Raw genomic sequence first — 16,488 nt, 5'->3', positions numbered from 1 at the left:
CCTGATTCTGGCTGCTATTCGGCTCCCCTGGTTTGGCTGACTTAATATCTGACACAGGGGCATCCCAGCTGCTGTACAGGAAAGTATTTTTCCTCTCCACTCCCGAATCCTTACATCTGCCACACAAGGGGGACACCAAAGCTGTTACCCTGGACACATACACTGTCCCTTGCAAGGGCCCCAAAGGAATCAACAGAGCAAAGGCTGATTGGCTAAGGCCCTTTGCCTTGAGCCAGATCCCCTTCTCCCGCTCCAGGAAACCTCTCCTGTGTCCAGGTAGTTTCTGGGCTCAAATCTTAAGCATTTGGGAGAGGAGGTTCTGGCCTCAGACTTCAAAGATCTGGGCTTGCATTCCTGTGCGGACTTGGGCTCTTTCCTATAATGAAGGTGATGTTTTTCACCCCGCCAGCCTCCGGGTGCAGATGAGATAAGAGGTAGAGATTGGTTGCCTGCAGCTGCTCTGGCAACCCATGTGGAATATGCAGGCCCCAGGTCAAAGAGATTCAGAGAGACGTAAAGATTTCACTGCTGGCACCAGTATGGGTAGAAACCAGGACCCTTTCAGGGAAACGGCCTCTCAGGAAACTGCCATCCTTGACTTGCTCTCTGGATTTGTCAAGTCAAACGGTGGCCCTGCCAGGAGTTATAGAGATGCATCAGAATGGTGGATTATAGTTGTGTTTTTATGTAGTAATAAGAGGCTGGGTGACAGGTTGGAAAATGTCTGTGCATACAGTGCAGATGCTGAAACTGAAGCTCCAATACTTTGGCCAACTGATGCGAAGAGATGACTCATTGGAAAAGACCCTGATGCTGGGGAAGATTGGAGGCAGGAGGAGAAGGGGACGACAGAGGATGAAATGATTGGATGGCATCATCAATTCAATGGACATGAGTTTGAGTAAACTCCGGGAGATAGTGGAGGACAGAGGAGCCTGGTATTCTACACTCCGTGGGGTGAACAACAGTAACAACAATAGTGCAGAATGGATTATAACAAGTAGCTGAGAATGAAGGCCTGGAGTGTGAATCCTAGCCCTGCTACCTACTAGGTGTGTGACCTTAGGCAAATTACTTAACATCTCTGGGCCTCAGTTTTCTTATCTATACAGTGGAAATAATCATCTTACAAGGTTACAGTGAACATTAAGTGAGAGAATGTTTGTGAAATTCTCAGCTCATTGTGTGCTGTGCTTAGTCGTTCAGTCGTGTCCGACTCTTGCAACCCCACAGACTGTAGCCCGCCAGGCTCCTCTGTCCATGGGATTCTCCAGGCAAGAATACTGGAGTGGGTTGCCATTTCCTTCTCCAGGGAATCTTCCCAACCAAGGGATCGAACCTAGGCCTACCCCATTGCAGGTGGATTATTTACCAGCTGAGCCACAAGGGAAGCCCAAGAATACTGGAGTGGGTAGCCTATCCTCTAGCGGATCTTCCTGACCCAGGAATTAAACCAGGGTCTCCAGCACTGCAGGCAGATTTTTTTTACCAAATGAGCTATCAGGAAAGCCCATTAGCTGACAGTAAATGTATCGTTAGCTGATAGTAAATGTGTCAAAAGTGGCACTTTTCTTCTTTATACTTTATTTTTAATAAAGCATTTACTGGGACTTCCCTGGTAGTCTAGTAGCTAAGACTCCATACTCCCGATGCAGGGAACCCAGGTTTAACCCCTGGTCAGGGAAACTAGATCCCACATGTCACAGCTAAAACCCAGCACAGCCAAATAAATAACAAGAAAAACAAATAAGGGGGGAAAGTATTGTAAATGAAGTATTTTGGAAAAAAAAAAAGCATTTCCTGAGTGCCTGCTATCCATTCAATCATCCATTGGTTCGTTCATTCATTTGTTCATCTAGTTAACAGAAACCTTCAAGTGTCAACAGTGTGCCAGAATCTATGAAATGCACTAGAAATAAAAATAGTACAGTGCTGGGACTTCTCTGGTGGTGTAGTACATAGGAATTCACCTGCCAGTGCAGGGGACAGGGGTTCGATCCCTGGGCGAAGATTCCACACGCCAAGGAGCAACTAAGCCCATGGGCCACAACTACTGAAGCCTACCCTTCCTAGAGCAGCACACCTCAACTACTGAAGCCTGGGCACCTAGAGCCCGTGCTCTGCAACAAGAGAAGCCACCGCAATGACAAGCCTGCACATGGCAAGGAAAGGTAGCACCCGAAACTAGAGAAAGCCCACGCACAGCAAAGACGACTCAGTGCAACCAAAACATAAGTAAACTTTAAAACCAGTACAGTGCTTGACCATTTTTAAAGCTCTTTTCCATGCATTGCCTTGTTTTACCTTCTTACTACTTTCAGTCTGAAGATAGGAGAACAGAGGCTCTGAGGATGTGGTGATTTGTCCAAGTTCCCGACTAAACGGTGGCACAACAGCCTCCAATGAATGTTTTCAGACATACAATCCATTTTACTTTATAGGACACCTCACTGCTGGAAGGACAGGGTCATTAATAAATGAGTAACACTGGGCCTCTCCCTGCCAGTCTCCACAGTCTGTGCTCCCAGGACGCAGGACGCCTCCTCTCATTGTAGTCTTTTCCCTACGGCCCTACTGGAGTTGCTGGTTCTGATTCATCTCCGTATGCCAGGAGGAGCCTGCCCAGAACACAGTATGGCCTCTGCATGATGCCTGTGTCCAGCTGGGTTCTCAGCTGCCAATGATGGGGCAGGGCCCCGGGCCCAGGCGGTGCCCCTGCTGTAAAGAGGCTGAGAAAGCTTAGGTCTGGCTTCTACCTGGAGGAGCGGGACTCAGAGTGGGGAGTGTTCAGAGGTTCTGGGAAGCCAAAGAGCATGCCATGGGTGCTGTGTCCTGGCCTGAATTTGATTCTGCCTGGCTGGGGAGACCTATAAACTTTTATCCTAATTAAAGAGTAACTCTACTTTCTGCCTCAGTGCCTCTATGGGGGCTCAGGGCCAGGATCTAAGACTTCTGTGTTCAGATGGAGTCCTGGCCAAGGAGGCCTTTGAGCTGGTCCTGAACAGAAGGCCTTACTCTGCACAGTCACGGAGACTCATGGGCTCCTGGCCCTGCCCCAGCCACGTGCAGGGGCAGGACTCACTGGCATCCGGCCACTCCCAGGCGAAGTGGGAGCCTCAATACCTAGAGGCCCGTGCAGCTCCTGCCTAGACACCAGCGTTGGGAGGAGTCATTGAGTCTGACACTGAGCATTCCACTAACAGTGTCCAGCTAAGCTGCGGGTTCTGGGGGTGATCCCGTTCCCCACCCTAAAAAGTACACAGCTCCTCTACCCAGCTCAGTTTCTTTAAGGCCAACACTGTTGAGAATACGGAGAGCCACAGAAACACGAAGATAATAAGTAAGAGAAATGGTAGCTATGATAAACTATGATAAGCTGTGATAAACATGATATAGTCCCATGGCCAGGGTTTCTCTGATAGCTTAGCGGGTAAAGAATCTGCCCGCAAAGCAAGAGTTGCAGGTTTGATCCCTGGGTTGGGAAGATCGCCTGGAGAAGGGAATGGCAACCCACTCCAGTATTCTTGCCTGAAAAATCTCATGGACAGAAGAGCTTGGTGGGCTACCATCCATGGGGTCGCAAACAGCTGGACATGGCTGAGCACACAGTCGTAGGGCCAAATCCATGAGAGAACAGAGGAGAGATGATTAATGCTGCCCCGGGGCCTGAGAATGCTGGGGAGGAGGACTGGGCCTGGTGAGAAGGACTGGCAGAAGTTTGCTATGCAAAGTGGGGGAAGGAAAGGTGTTTCACAGGAGGGAACAGTGGGCTGTAAACAGGCAAATCACTGAGGCGCGCTGGGGATGGACAGGAGGCAGGGAGCAGGCAGGAAAGGCCAGTAGGGCCAACTGGAACATGAGACCTTGCCGCGACCTTCAGATAGAGACCAAGCTGCTCGGGAAGTTGAGGCGTCTTGCATTTGAAAGGAAAAAGAGTTCGGGACTTCCCTCATGGTCCAGTGGCCAAGACTCAAGAACCCAGTGTGGGGGGCCCAGATTCGATCCCTGTTCAGGGAACTAGATCCCATGTGCTACAACAAAGACCTGGCGCAGTCAAATCAATCCATAAATATTTAAAGGATGTGCTTAAACCTGGGTCCCTGCTCTGGACCGCCATAGCGCCATCCAAGGTCACCGAGCCCAACACCTTGAATGGGCCACCCATCAACAATCCCCCAGACTGAGGCTTCTCAGCAGCAGAGCCCATGTGCCTAGTGCCTGCTGCTCAGTGACAGCTGTTAGATGAAGCTTTCTGCAAAGGATTCTTCCGGTTGTCTCCTGGCTGCTGCCAACACCTCAGGAAGTAACTCCTGGTCTCTCTGGTTCACCAAAATCACGGGAGGGGATGGGGCCCCCCTCCACTTCCATGATGCCGCCCAGGAGTGAGTGTGCGGCTGGAGCCCCCAGGCAGCTGAGTCAGAGTGGGGGAAGGCTTCCTGGAGTAGGAGAGCCAAGAGCCTAGGTTTCCCCACGAGGCGGGGGTGGGGCGCCGGGTGGGAGTGGGAGGGAGGGGTGGGGCTCGGGAGTAAGGAGGGGTCTGGTGGGGGCCACCTGGAGAGGGCTCTTGGGGGAAGGAGGTGGCCCCACCTCTCAGGGCTCTGTTCCCTGTGCTTCTCCTGCCTCAGCAGGCTTGCCCGAGGTGGTGGGTGTTGAGAGAGGGTGGAGGGAGCGAAGGAACCAGCTCTCCCTGAGCCGGTGTATGGACCAGACCCTCTGGAGCTATGTGCCAGCCTCAGCTGTTACTTGTCGTGACTTCCAGCCCCTCCAGGCCTGTTTGTTTTTGCTGTTTAGTCGCTAAGTCATGTCTGACTCTTTTGCGACCCCATGGACTGTAGTCCACCAGGCTCTTCTGTCTGTTGGATTTCCAAGGCAAGAATATTGGAGTGGGTTGCCATTTCCTCCTCCAGGAGATCTTTACAACCCAGGGGTTGAACCCACCTCTCCTGCATTGGCAGGCAGATTCTTTACCCCTGAGCCACCTGGGAAGCCCCCAGGCCTATTTACCTGTCTGAACAATGGGTTCAATAATGGGGTTTCCTGAGGACTCCATGGAAGGTGATTTTTGCTGCTCTTTGGATTTTGTCTGTTGTTTCCGAGTTCTGTAGAGGTTGAGAGGTGAACCCACTGGACCCTCTGTGCTGGATTCACAATAGTCAGATCTGGCAATTTTGAGCACTTACTGGATCTGTCCTAAGTTCCTTATGTGTATTAGTGTCATTTCGTTCTCACACCACCCTGCTATTAGCTGTGTTTTGCAGATAATGAATGTGAGCTTTCCATCCACCCGTTCCCTCACCCAGCACAGCTCATCAGATGCCCGGTGGCCTGGGCTCCGGGTCAGCCCACACTCGTCAGCACACCTGGCTACCCGAGCCAGCCAGATGTCTGGGCAGGCCTTGCAGCTCCCAGACCTGTCATCGCACCCTCTTTCGGCCCCGCCTGGCCGCTTTCCCTACTCGCCTGGCTAGCTTGGTGGCTGCCAAGGCTTGTCAAGCTCCCCCCACCCCCACACAACCCACTTGTTTGGGTGCCGGCAAATGCCAGGCTGGTGAGCAGCCCTAGCTTCCACCGGCCCAGCTGCCCTCAAGGTGCAGGGTAGGCGTGGGGCAGGGAGTAGGGGAGAGACAGGGTGTCTCCCAGGCTGGGAATTGCCGAGATGGAACTGCAGCTGAATCACAACATTAACTCACCCAGAATTGTGTGTGTCAGTCGCTCAGTGGTGTCCGACTCTTTGTGACCCCATGGACTGTAACCCACCAGGTTTCTCTGTTCTTGAGATTCTCCAGGCAAGAATATTAGAGTGGCTGCCATTCCCTTCTCCAAAGGATCTTCCCAACTCAGGGGTTGAACCCCGGTCTACTGCACTGCAGGCAAATTCTTTACCATCTGAGCCACCAGGGAAGCCCAGAACTGGGGCTCAGGAAAACAAACACCTGTGCGTGTCCAGGGAGAGACCCAGCATCCCTGGAACATGAGTGGCCAGGAGGTGTCCTCTGCCCAGGTGCAGGCACAATTTATTTCCCTCTCTGAACTTAAATCAGGTGTTTCCAACTTCTCTTATTCTGAACCAGTTGTTCAGAACCCAGCATGAACCCAAGGAAGAAAAGGCAAGGGAGAGTTTCCCCGGATAAATTAGAAAGTGAAGTCTCACAGGAATTGAGAGGTGTTTCAGTCACCTAGAAGTGGCTTCTGGGCTCAGGGAGCTGAAGCCCAAATCCAGAACTGACAGTCTTAGGAAGGCGGCTTGGACGTGGGAGGACAAAGTCAGGGAACTGAAGCACAAACATCAACTCCCACCTCTGCGGTCAGTGGCCAAGTAGGCACAAGTGACTCACCTATTGATGAGCATAAGTGTCCTCATCCCTGAGATGGGAGCAGCCCCACCGCCTGAGGGTCAAGCGAGGGTGACCACAGAGGAGAGACCAGCATCCGCAAAACCAGTCCTCAGCAACCCAGCTCCACAGGAAAAGGGCTATGAACAACTAGGTTTGGAAAACACTCTCTCTGCTCTGGAAATGTGTCCCACAGGTGAAGGATTTGGAGAAGCCCTGTAATAAGGAAAGTATGTGGAAGTTGTTTTAACACCGGGTTTCCCCAGCTTGGCCCAGAAAGGAAGCATTCTGTGGGGGTGGCGCTCTGAGTGCCCTGTATGCGCGCGTCAGGTGGCCGTGGTGTTTGGAAAAGGGCGAGTTGTCCACTTTCGTGGGGGAGAGGAGTCGACTAAGAGAAGGGTGGCAGCAGCCTGGAAACTGGGTGGGCCTTCAACATGCTTCTACACTGGTGGGTGGAAGTGGACACGAACACAGCTGCACGGAAGGCAGGTGGACCAGGCCGATTGAAATGTCAAAGTCTCCACCGCTTGGTCTCTAGGAACAAATCCACTTCTAGGAACTTATCCTGCCTAACTGCTTGCACTGAACTGTAGGTACAAGAATCTTCACTGAAGTATCATGTGTTAATACTAAAAGGGGAAAAAAAAGTGAACAATCGAGACATCCAGCCCTAGGGGAGCATTTGAGGGATGACTGTCTATGCAGATGGCAACCATGCATATGGCAGCCTGGGCCGTTACCACGGATACAGCACAGCTGTGCACTCTGATGGGCAAGACTTCCCAGATGTGCACTTCAGCAGAAAAAGAACTTTTTCTCCTCTCTCTCTTTATACACACACACACACACATAATATATATGTCTGGCTTTTTATATTCATGAGTAACACTTCAGTGAACATTCTTGTATATATACCTCATGTAAGTATTTACAGAGGAATAAATTCCTAGAAGTGGAATTGCCATATCAAAAAAAAATTTTAATTCATGTTGATGCTTGGCAGAAACCAACACAATATTGTAAACCAATTATCCTTCAATTAATAATAAAGAAAATTTAATTATAAAAATTGTTAATTTTATAAGTGTGTATATATAGAGAGAGAGATAAATGTAGACATATAGATATGGATGCATGTATATATGCATATATTTAGTGTAATATGTATATATACATACATGTACTATATAGGTAGATACTTATATACAACCTACATATACAAAGATATAAGTGTGTGTATATATTCAAATAGAAATGACACACACCCATATTCATATGTACCAGATATTATATATTATAAGTACATAGAAAAGTGTCCAGAAAGGGATACGACAGACTTACCAGAGGCTCTCTCTTCAGAGGGACATGTGTGATTAGGAAGAAGGGTGGGAAGGACAATGACACTTATCAGCATTACCATCCTGTTTTTATTTTTTACAGTGAACCGATTTCAAAAGTAATGAAACGGTCTCTTTTTTTGCCAAGTCATGCAGCATGGAGGATCTTAGTTTCCCAACGAAGGATCGAATCTGGGCCCCCTGCACTGGAAGCATGGATTCTTAAACACTGGACCACCAGGAAAGTCCCAAGATGTCTTTAAAAAAAACCACTAAAACTAGAGTGAGGAGGATGGCTTTGCTTTGGCAGCCAACTCAAAGCCTTTGTGTTTTTTTGTAACCTGAAGCCATGGGTGTTTGTTATGAATATAAGCATCAAATGACTATTGGATCTCAAGATTCATTGCTTTTGGTTTCAATATAAAAATCACTTTTTTTGGTTTGTATTTGAAAAACACCAAAGATCGCAATAATACGTAACACACCACTTACAAGAATATATTGAAAGACAGATGTCAGAGCTACCTTGGTTAACCTGACTAGTCTTCTCTCTGAAAATAACACTCCTAAGAGTCTCTAGGGAACAGGGTGGCGCAGGTTCTGAGTGGAAGTCTTGTGAGGCTGTGGGGCACTCTCAGAGTCTGTCTGTGATGCGTTCATGGTCCCTGGTCTCTGGAGCACACAGTCTAGAGGGGGCATGTGAGCCAGCAATGCCCACCTACCCTGTTGCCACACTCACATCTGTGTATTGACCACTGTGCTTGGTCCCCAGGCCCTGTTGCATTACTTCTGGGATTCTTTCCCGTGCTTTTGAAGTGTATCCTTTAGAGGTTCATATAGTTCGGTTTCCTTGGTGGGAAACTCGCTGTTTTTGTTTATCTGTGATTCTCTTCCTTTCACTCTCATTCTTGCAAGGTGGTTTTGCCAGTTACACATTCTAACTTGACCATCTATACTTTGTGGACAGCCTCCTCTGGTCTTAAGACTCCTATTGTTGCTGGTGAACATCTGTTAAATTGTCCCTGTGTTAAGTGCGCTGACTTTCAATCCACAATGAGCCCTAGATCCTCCGTCTTTGGTATTCTGCCCACATTATGTGCCCAGCTGTGGCTTTCTTCTCATTTACTCTGTTTAGGATTCATGGGTTTTCTTGATTTTGTGGATTCAAGTCTTTCATCAGGCACTCTTCCTTTAAAAATTAAATTTCTTCCATTTTCTCTATTCTTTCCTTTGGGGACTCAAATTTGATGTAGTGAGACCTTTTCGTTATATTCTGTATTTTCTCTCTTTCTACCTCTTTCCTACTCTCCTCATCACTATAAGTACAATAAGCATCTGTCTTACTGTTACATTCTAAAGAATTTTCTGGCATATTTCTCCAGTGCATTGTCTCTTCAGTTGGGCAATTTAATTCATCTGTAATTTAACTCATCAATTGAGTTTTAGATTTCAATAATTATATTATTCATTTTTACAAGAATAAGTGAATTCTCTGGAAAAGAAGGGCATTCCTCGGGGGTGTCAGCAAAGGTGAGAACAGGGGTACAAGGAAGGGAGAGGAGTCCTGGGTCAGAGGGATGGGGGTGCTGTCCAAGCCCATTCTTTATTAAGTAAGACCTCTGCAGCCAATTTCATGGATGCCTGGGGTGTGAGAGCATCGAGGGGTACCAGGAGGGAGGGGACCAGGAAGACCCAGCCTAGGGTGTGTGGATTTGAACCTGCCCATTTTTAACCCAAGATCTCAAAGGACTTCGTGATTCTGGTCCATTGGACTGTCAAGTTAATTCAGGTAATCTTGGAAACAGTGGTAACAAGACTGAACTGGAACAAGCTTCTGGCTCTTATGGGCTTCCCTTGGGGCTCAGTTGGTAAAGAATCCTCCTGCAATGTGGAAGACCTGAAGATCCCCTGGAGAAGGGAAAGGCTACCTACTCCAGTATTCTGGCCTGGAGAATTCCATGGACTGTACAGTCCATGGGGTCACAAAGAGTCAGACACGACTGAGTGACTTTCACTTTGGCTAATTATAGACCACTCCAAAGTGTGACCCTCCTGGCTTGGCTTTGGTTGAGTTTGAATATCCTGGGGATTCAGCTGATGCTGTCTGAGAGCTGGACGAGAGAACACTGTGGCTGCGGAGGAAGAGTTGAACTCTCAAATGGTGAAAAGAGAAGCAGAAACCGTGGCCCACCTCCTTCTTGGGGTCGTTGCCCTCCAGATGATTACGGGAGGAGTCCTCCATCTCCATGCACATCTCCAAGACGGAGATGCTTCTCCTGCAGCAGGAGCAGGTCCCTTTCTAGAGACAGGAGAAGAGAGAGATCACTGTCCCAGGAGAGAAATCACAAACTGTCTGGTTCTTTCTAGATCTTTCTAGACCTAGCAGGTCTAGGTCAAATGAAAGAAAATAGACCTCTGAAGTCCAGAAAGGCACTCAGCTAGTTAGGGGCAGAGCTAGTATTGAAACATAGGCCTTCTTATTTCTTGGTTAGGGTCTAGCATTTGGTCAGGACCACCCAAGAGGGAAGGGATTAGCTACTGAAAAGACTGAGATGGATTCCAGTCCGTGTCATCCAAAATAAACTACGAATGAAGTATAGAGAGACCCAGCAAAGATCAGTTGTTCTGCCATGACTACTCTGACGTATTTATTTTAAAAAGCATACACCGATAACCCACCTGAATCCTCCTCTTTTTGTTTCCCCTTTAGGTGCCCCTGCTTTGTGGTACACGAAACACACTTTCAAACTAGGCTGCTAGGAATTGCAGCCTGAAAAGGGAGCCACAGCTTCGCCTGCACTGGAGCAGGCGGGACGGCCTTGAATGCAGCTGGAAGCCAGGGAGCGGTGGGGTGGGGGGCTCCCAGAGACTCGCAGCTCCTCCCAGTCGCTGATTCCGGGAAGAGCGGCTGGAAGGCAGATGCTTGAGGAGGCTAACGTTGGAGCACCGTCGCCACCTGGTGGCATAGCCTGGTTATTGCCGCCATCACGCCTACAAGCCCAGAGAAAGAGAACAAAGGAAATGTGGGCGGAGGCGCCAGGCTGGGCGATTTGACAGCCGCGAGAAGAGCTGAACCGCCTTGTCCATCCCTGAAAGGTGCTACCCTCCGAAGAGCTGATCTCCTGGTCCTCAGAGTGTGCAAACAGGGAGCCCTGGGCCTTACATGACTTCCATGGAAGTCATCATGTAAGTCATCACGTGGAAATTAGAAAGACCACAATTCTGAGATCTTAGAATCACCAAGGTAGTCCCCACCCCCCATCCCTGCTGCCAGGTCACTGTCACAGGGACTGAGAACTGCTCGAGATCACCCAGCTCCTGTCGCTGTTCGCGCCTCCACCCCCACCTCCGCCCAATGTGGGCAGCCTTTGTTCACCAAGGTCTCAGCGACATTCCGGCCCCAGGCGGCGGAGTTTACCTTATCTCTGTGGCCCTCCCTGGGGGCACTGGGCCTTCGGATCCACGCCCTCTCCCTCCCTCTCTCCCCTCGAGCTGACCTCCCTCCCGCCTCCTGCTCCCCTTCCCTCGGGTCTTTTCGACTCCATTTGCACGTCTGGGACAGGTTGCTATCATCAGTCTGGGTATTTCTCCGGGGCAATCCCCTCGCGTTCACTCCCTGCCCACCCAGAATCTGTACAGTCCACTGTCCTAACCCTCCCCCGTCCACGTAGGAGGCGCTCAGCACTGCTGTCCCCACCTCCTACAGCGTTTTCTTTCGAAATAACATAATACTTAACAGAAAAGTCCCAATAGTACAAAGAAGTCCCTTACCCGCTTGGGGGTGATTTAGTCTCTAAGTCGTGTCCGACTCTTGGGACCCCATGGACTGTAGCCTGGCAGGCTCCTCTGCCCATGGGATTTTCCAGGCAAGAATGCTGGAGTGGGTTGCCATTTCCTTCGCCAGGGGATATTCCGGACCCAGGAATCTGAACCCGGTCTCCTGCATTGCAGGCGGATTCCTGCATTGCAGGCAGATTCTTTATCGACTGAGCTACCACTGAGCTGCGAAAGAAGCCCCTACTCCCTTTACTGAGAGTCATTTATTTCTAACATTTGCTCTTTGCTTTCTTACCTATTCTTTATGTTTCCATCACACACACACACTCTTAGAGTTTATTAAACCATTAGGAAGTAGGTTACATCATAGTCCTTAACCTTAACTTCAGTGTCATTTCCTGAAAATAAGGATATCCTTATATAATTATAAAATTCAGGAAATGTAACATTGAGACAATATTTTAGCTTAACCAATAGTGTGTATTTCAGCTTGGATAATTGTCCCCAAAATGTCCTGTCTAGCACTTTTTGTTTCTGTTTTGTCCCAGACCCAATTTAGGTTCACATATTTCATTTACTTGTCATGTCTTGAGTCTCCTTGAAAAGTTAGCCTCTATTGTGTGTGACACTGATATTTATGAGGGATACAGGTCAGTAATTTTATAAAGTTCCTCAATGCAGATGCTTCCTTTCCTCCTGTATTTTTTGCTCTAAGTGCCAAAGGTCTTCCCAGGTGAAAGTGAGTCACTTGGTCACGTCTCTTTTCGACCAGCTCCACGTTGAAGCAATGTCCCTCTTCACTGCCCTGACCCCTAAGCCTCATTCTTACTTCCCTATGTCCAATGAATGTGTGCCGTCACCTTTGTACCACTTACTCTTTCCTGGAATGCCCTCTCCTGAGACTTCTAGGTGAGGCTTAAAGGTCACCTCTTATATGCTTCCTGTCACACCCCTTGGGTGCCATTTCCTCTGAACCTGTCTTTTATTGTAGCTTCTGTTATACCCACGCATTACTCCCAAGGGCGCCTGATCTTCACCTGACAGTTCCATCCATTAGTCGGTGAGCTTTTTGAGGGAGAGCCTGCATCTTAGAGAATTCACCTCCTTATCTCCAGGGCCTGGCACAATTCAAATGTCTCTTGAATGAGCACACGATAGAAACAGCTCTTTGTGGGCTTCCCTGGTGGTCCAGTGGTTAAGAATCTGCCTTGACAACGCAGGGGACACGGGTTTGATCCCTGGTCCAGGAAGATCCCACACGTCTCTAGGTAACTAAGCCCATGCACCGCAGCTGTTGAGCCTGAGTGCCCTAGAGCCCATGCTCCGCAACAAGAGGCCATTGTGAAGAGAAGCCCATCCATATCAAACAGCAAGTACCCAGCGCAGGAAATAAAACAAAACCCCAGCTCTTCTTCTATGAGAGTCCTCCTTCCCAGTCGACCTGAAGTGGGTACTGGGGTATCCAAATGTTGGGACAGAGGTGGCCACAGGGCACCTCTGCAGCCCTTTGTGATCCCTGAGGTCAGGCCCCAGAGAAGTGGCTTACTTGCAGGTTCCTTCCTGGAGAGGCTGGCCCAGGGAGTCACTACTGACTCATGACCTTCCTGGACAAGTGCCCTTATGTGGTTCAGGGTGAGCGGCAGGCTAGTCAAAACCAGAGCTGCAGATGGACTCTGCAGTTACACAAAATGGAGACTTCGGTGAAGCTCTAAACATGAAAAACACTTATGTACCTTCCTGTTTAGGAAATAGTCATGCTGGTGAAGGATAATGGTTAGCTCAAGAAGGATGGGGCAAGACTAGAGGGTTTATAACCAGGCTGGGATAGGCAGGGGACTTCAGCCATGCTCTTTATTCTCAAGCTGTGTGTGGAATATGAGTGTTGAATTATTTTTTATACATTCTTATGTCCCAAGGCATCATGCCTGGCACACAGTTGCCCTCTTTTTTTTTTTAATGTGTTGTTTTGCCCAAGGTTTTCAGTTAACCAGCCCTCAAACTTGTGGGTGCCCACTGTTTACTACTAATGTAAACTGTCCATGGAGTGCTTCCAGCTCTAACAAGCAAAGTTCAGAGGGCAAGGTGAAAACAGAATCCCATCCTGTCATGGGAGCTTAAGATGAACGTAGATAAGCCTGGGGTTAGATCTTAGCACATGGGCTACAGTTCAGATTTCATTTTATAGGCAATAAAGAACCATTACATTCTCAAGCAAGAATAGTTTGAATTAATTATTCATTTTAGCAAGGTGACTGTGACAACAGGCCAGATAGGAGACCAGCTGGCTTTTGCAATAATCCAGAAGTACTGCCTGCTAATTAATTTTTATTTTTGGTTGTGTCACATAGCATGTGGGATCTTAGTTCCCTGACCAGGGATCGAACCTGTGCCCCCTGAAGTAGAAACGTGGAGTCCTAACCACTGGACTGCCAGAGAATTCTCTCAAAGTTAATTTAAAAAGCAATGTGTGGTATGAGGTGAAGAGAAGACTGGCTGAGTAGATACTGAAGCTGTGTCATTGGCAGAAAAGTCTATTTAGTCTACTTTTATATGTCTGAAATTTTTCATTAATAAAGGTAGGCATCTTATAGAAATCATAAATATACACTGACATGACAAGTAAAAAAAAAACACCTTAATTACCAGAATGGATACTGTCTTGGCATAAAGTTTTTCATAAATGAATAAAGTACTGTGTCACTTCATATAAACTGGGTAAAAGATAGATCCAAGGAAAACAGCAAATGATACAGAAATAGATGTTGAAGAGTTCTAATAACATTTCATTGTGAAAGACTGAGGAAAAGCATATCTAAATTAACATTTTATATGCTTTCATTTTTTTCCCAGTATTTTTTGGGGGAACTTTCTATTTTGTATGGGGAATAGCATATTAACAAGGCTGGGTAGTTTGGGGTATTTTATATGCCTTTAAATGTGTACAAATATAGTTGTAGATATTGTGGATATTTAATTATTTTCGTCATACAACTTAGTTTGTGGTCTAACTAATCAGAATGTTCAAATCTTCTCATTAGGAATATGGGGTCTTTGTCTTTGGGAAGGTACTGCAGTATGGGTTAAAGAGACTACAGCCATGTGATTTTACATGCAGTTGTAAATCACCTCTATATCTAACTCTCTTTAAATGTATGTGTATATATACATACATACATATGAGGATATGGCAACCCACCCCAGTATTCTTGCCTGGAGAATTCCATGGACAGAGGAGCCTGTCAGTTAGTCCATAGGGTCAGAGTAGGACATGACTGAAGTGACTCAGCATGTACATATATATATATACACTTTATAATAAATAATAGTGGGATTAAGAGTTGAGTGGGCAGTAAGTAGGGTGGAAGTGCTTCGACATGTAGTAACCATCCCAGATGGTTAATAAACCATCTGGGAGAGGCAGTGAGGAGACTAGCGCTCACTCTGGGGATGTGCTCTCCCTCCCAAATCTTTGAGCACATTAACAGTAATATCCACTGGACTTTGGTATCACATATTTCCTTTCTTAACAAATTGTCTTATAATCTTTTTTTTTTTTTTTTTAAGACTGGGATCAGGCCTCTACTAGAGAGGCAAATCAGAAGGGAATTGTGTCTAAAAGAAGACTGAGGGAATGGTCCATTGTTTAGAACTCCATACTTTCTCTGCTGACTGGGCAACTAAGATCCCAAAAATGGTGTGACCAAAAAAAAAAAAAAAACACAAAACGAACCCCAAAACTTGACTTGAGGTGGGACCATGGTTGAAATATAAAGGAATGCAAATTCACTGCTATCCAGACTCCACTCTATTTTGTAATAGACTTCTGTTCCAGCTGTTATCCACTCTGGCAGTAGCCCCCAGCATCACACATCCAAGTTTCTCTGGTTGCGTGTGGGCCCATGACTCACCATCTGCCTGATTTCCTTCTGCAGTATCCTCTCTGGCTCCTTCAGAACACAACTGAAACTCCTATCTCCTTTACACTGGTACCTCCTCTGGCCTGTTGCTCAATCCTATGAATTAATACATCTTGTCAGGGAATGTCAAGAGGTCCAGGCAGGCTTTTCCTATCCCTGTTTCATTTTGTAAATCAATCTGAATCACAAGTTTGCTTTTGGACTTGGGGAGTAACTGAAGTTCATCTGGCCAACCCTGATGTCAGGCCACATGACAGCTCTTTGGCATCTTGAGAAAATGTCACTGACTCTAGCCAGTGCTTTTAGCCAGGTGTGGTCCCAGGTCTTTAGAGACTCACAGTTCCCTTTACATCCATCATGAAGCAGGCAGAGAGCATGGGTTCAAGATTGTTTTTATTTTCAGAGCCTGCAACAGTTGGTTAGCAATGCTAGCTGAGCTGGTATGATCTGAAAGCCATCCCACCTCCCTTTCCAGGCATTCAACCAACAGAATCCCTACAAACAAGATTGGAGACCAATTCAGATGGGTCTCAGAGTGTGGGAGGGTAGAGGCCTTCTCCTGCTCCCCTCCTCACCATATACTTTTTCTAACAAGATTGTTTATAGTCAAAAGCAACTCAAACCCATAACATCGCAACCAGTCATCTCCAGTATCACTGATTTCCTCCCCACCCCCAGAAAAGGAAGCTGAGGCAAGAGGGGAGACTGACTCTTGAATATAAGAAAAACTTGGCAACACCCCAGTGGAGCAGAGATGGTGAGGAAGCCAGCTCCTAAGGGTGGGGATGAGCAGGCACCAAACAGCCCTGTCTGCAATCAATCCACTCAGTCCCAGCTCCTTGGGAGGTGTTCCTTTGAGATCCCCACTCCAGTGGGGTGAGATGAGGGGCAACTGGTGATGACCCATCTCTCCCCGCCCCTCAAATTAAAACATGATAAACTCAAAGTTTTACCGTCAAAACCCACCACGCTGCTGCCTCCTGAGAAACACACTCTGTAGTCATCTCTGCCAGCACCCACTCCTTTTTAATACCCGGGGCTTCCAGCCCCTCTCTTCACCCTTGGGGGGCCCAGCCAACACTGATTCCATACTCCTTGACTCATAAAAGGGCTATTTTTTTAAAA

The 16,488-nt window shown here is 47.7% G+C and overlaps 1 pseudogene; it reads left to right on the top strand.

The window, feature by feature from the left end:
- The first annotated feature begins 4,369 nt into the window (after positions 1-4,369).
- On the top strand, positions 4,370-10,080 carry LOC136167482 (serine/arginine-rich splicing factor 3 pseudogene; annotated as a pseudogene).
- The last annotated feature ends 6,408 nt before the right edge of the window (positions 10,081-16,488 follow it).

This window comes from Muntiacus reevesi, chromosome 4 (assembly GCF_963930625.1).
Source record: "Muntiacus reevesi chromosome 4, mMunRee1.1, whole genome shotgun sequence".
NCBI classification, from domain to species: Eukaryota; Metazoa; Chordata; class Mammalia; order Artiodactyla; family Cervidae; genus Muntiacus; species Muntiacus reevesi.
This window is presented reverse-complemented; position numbering and strand designations above follow the sequence as displayed.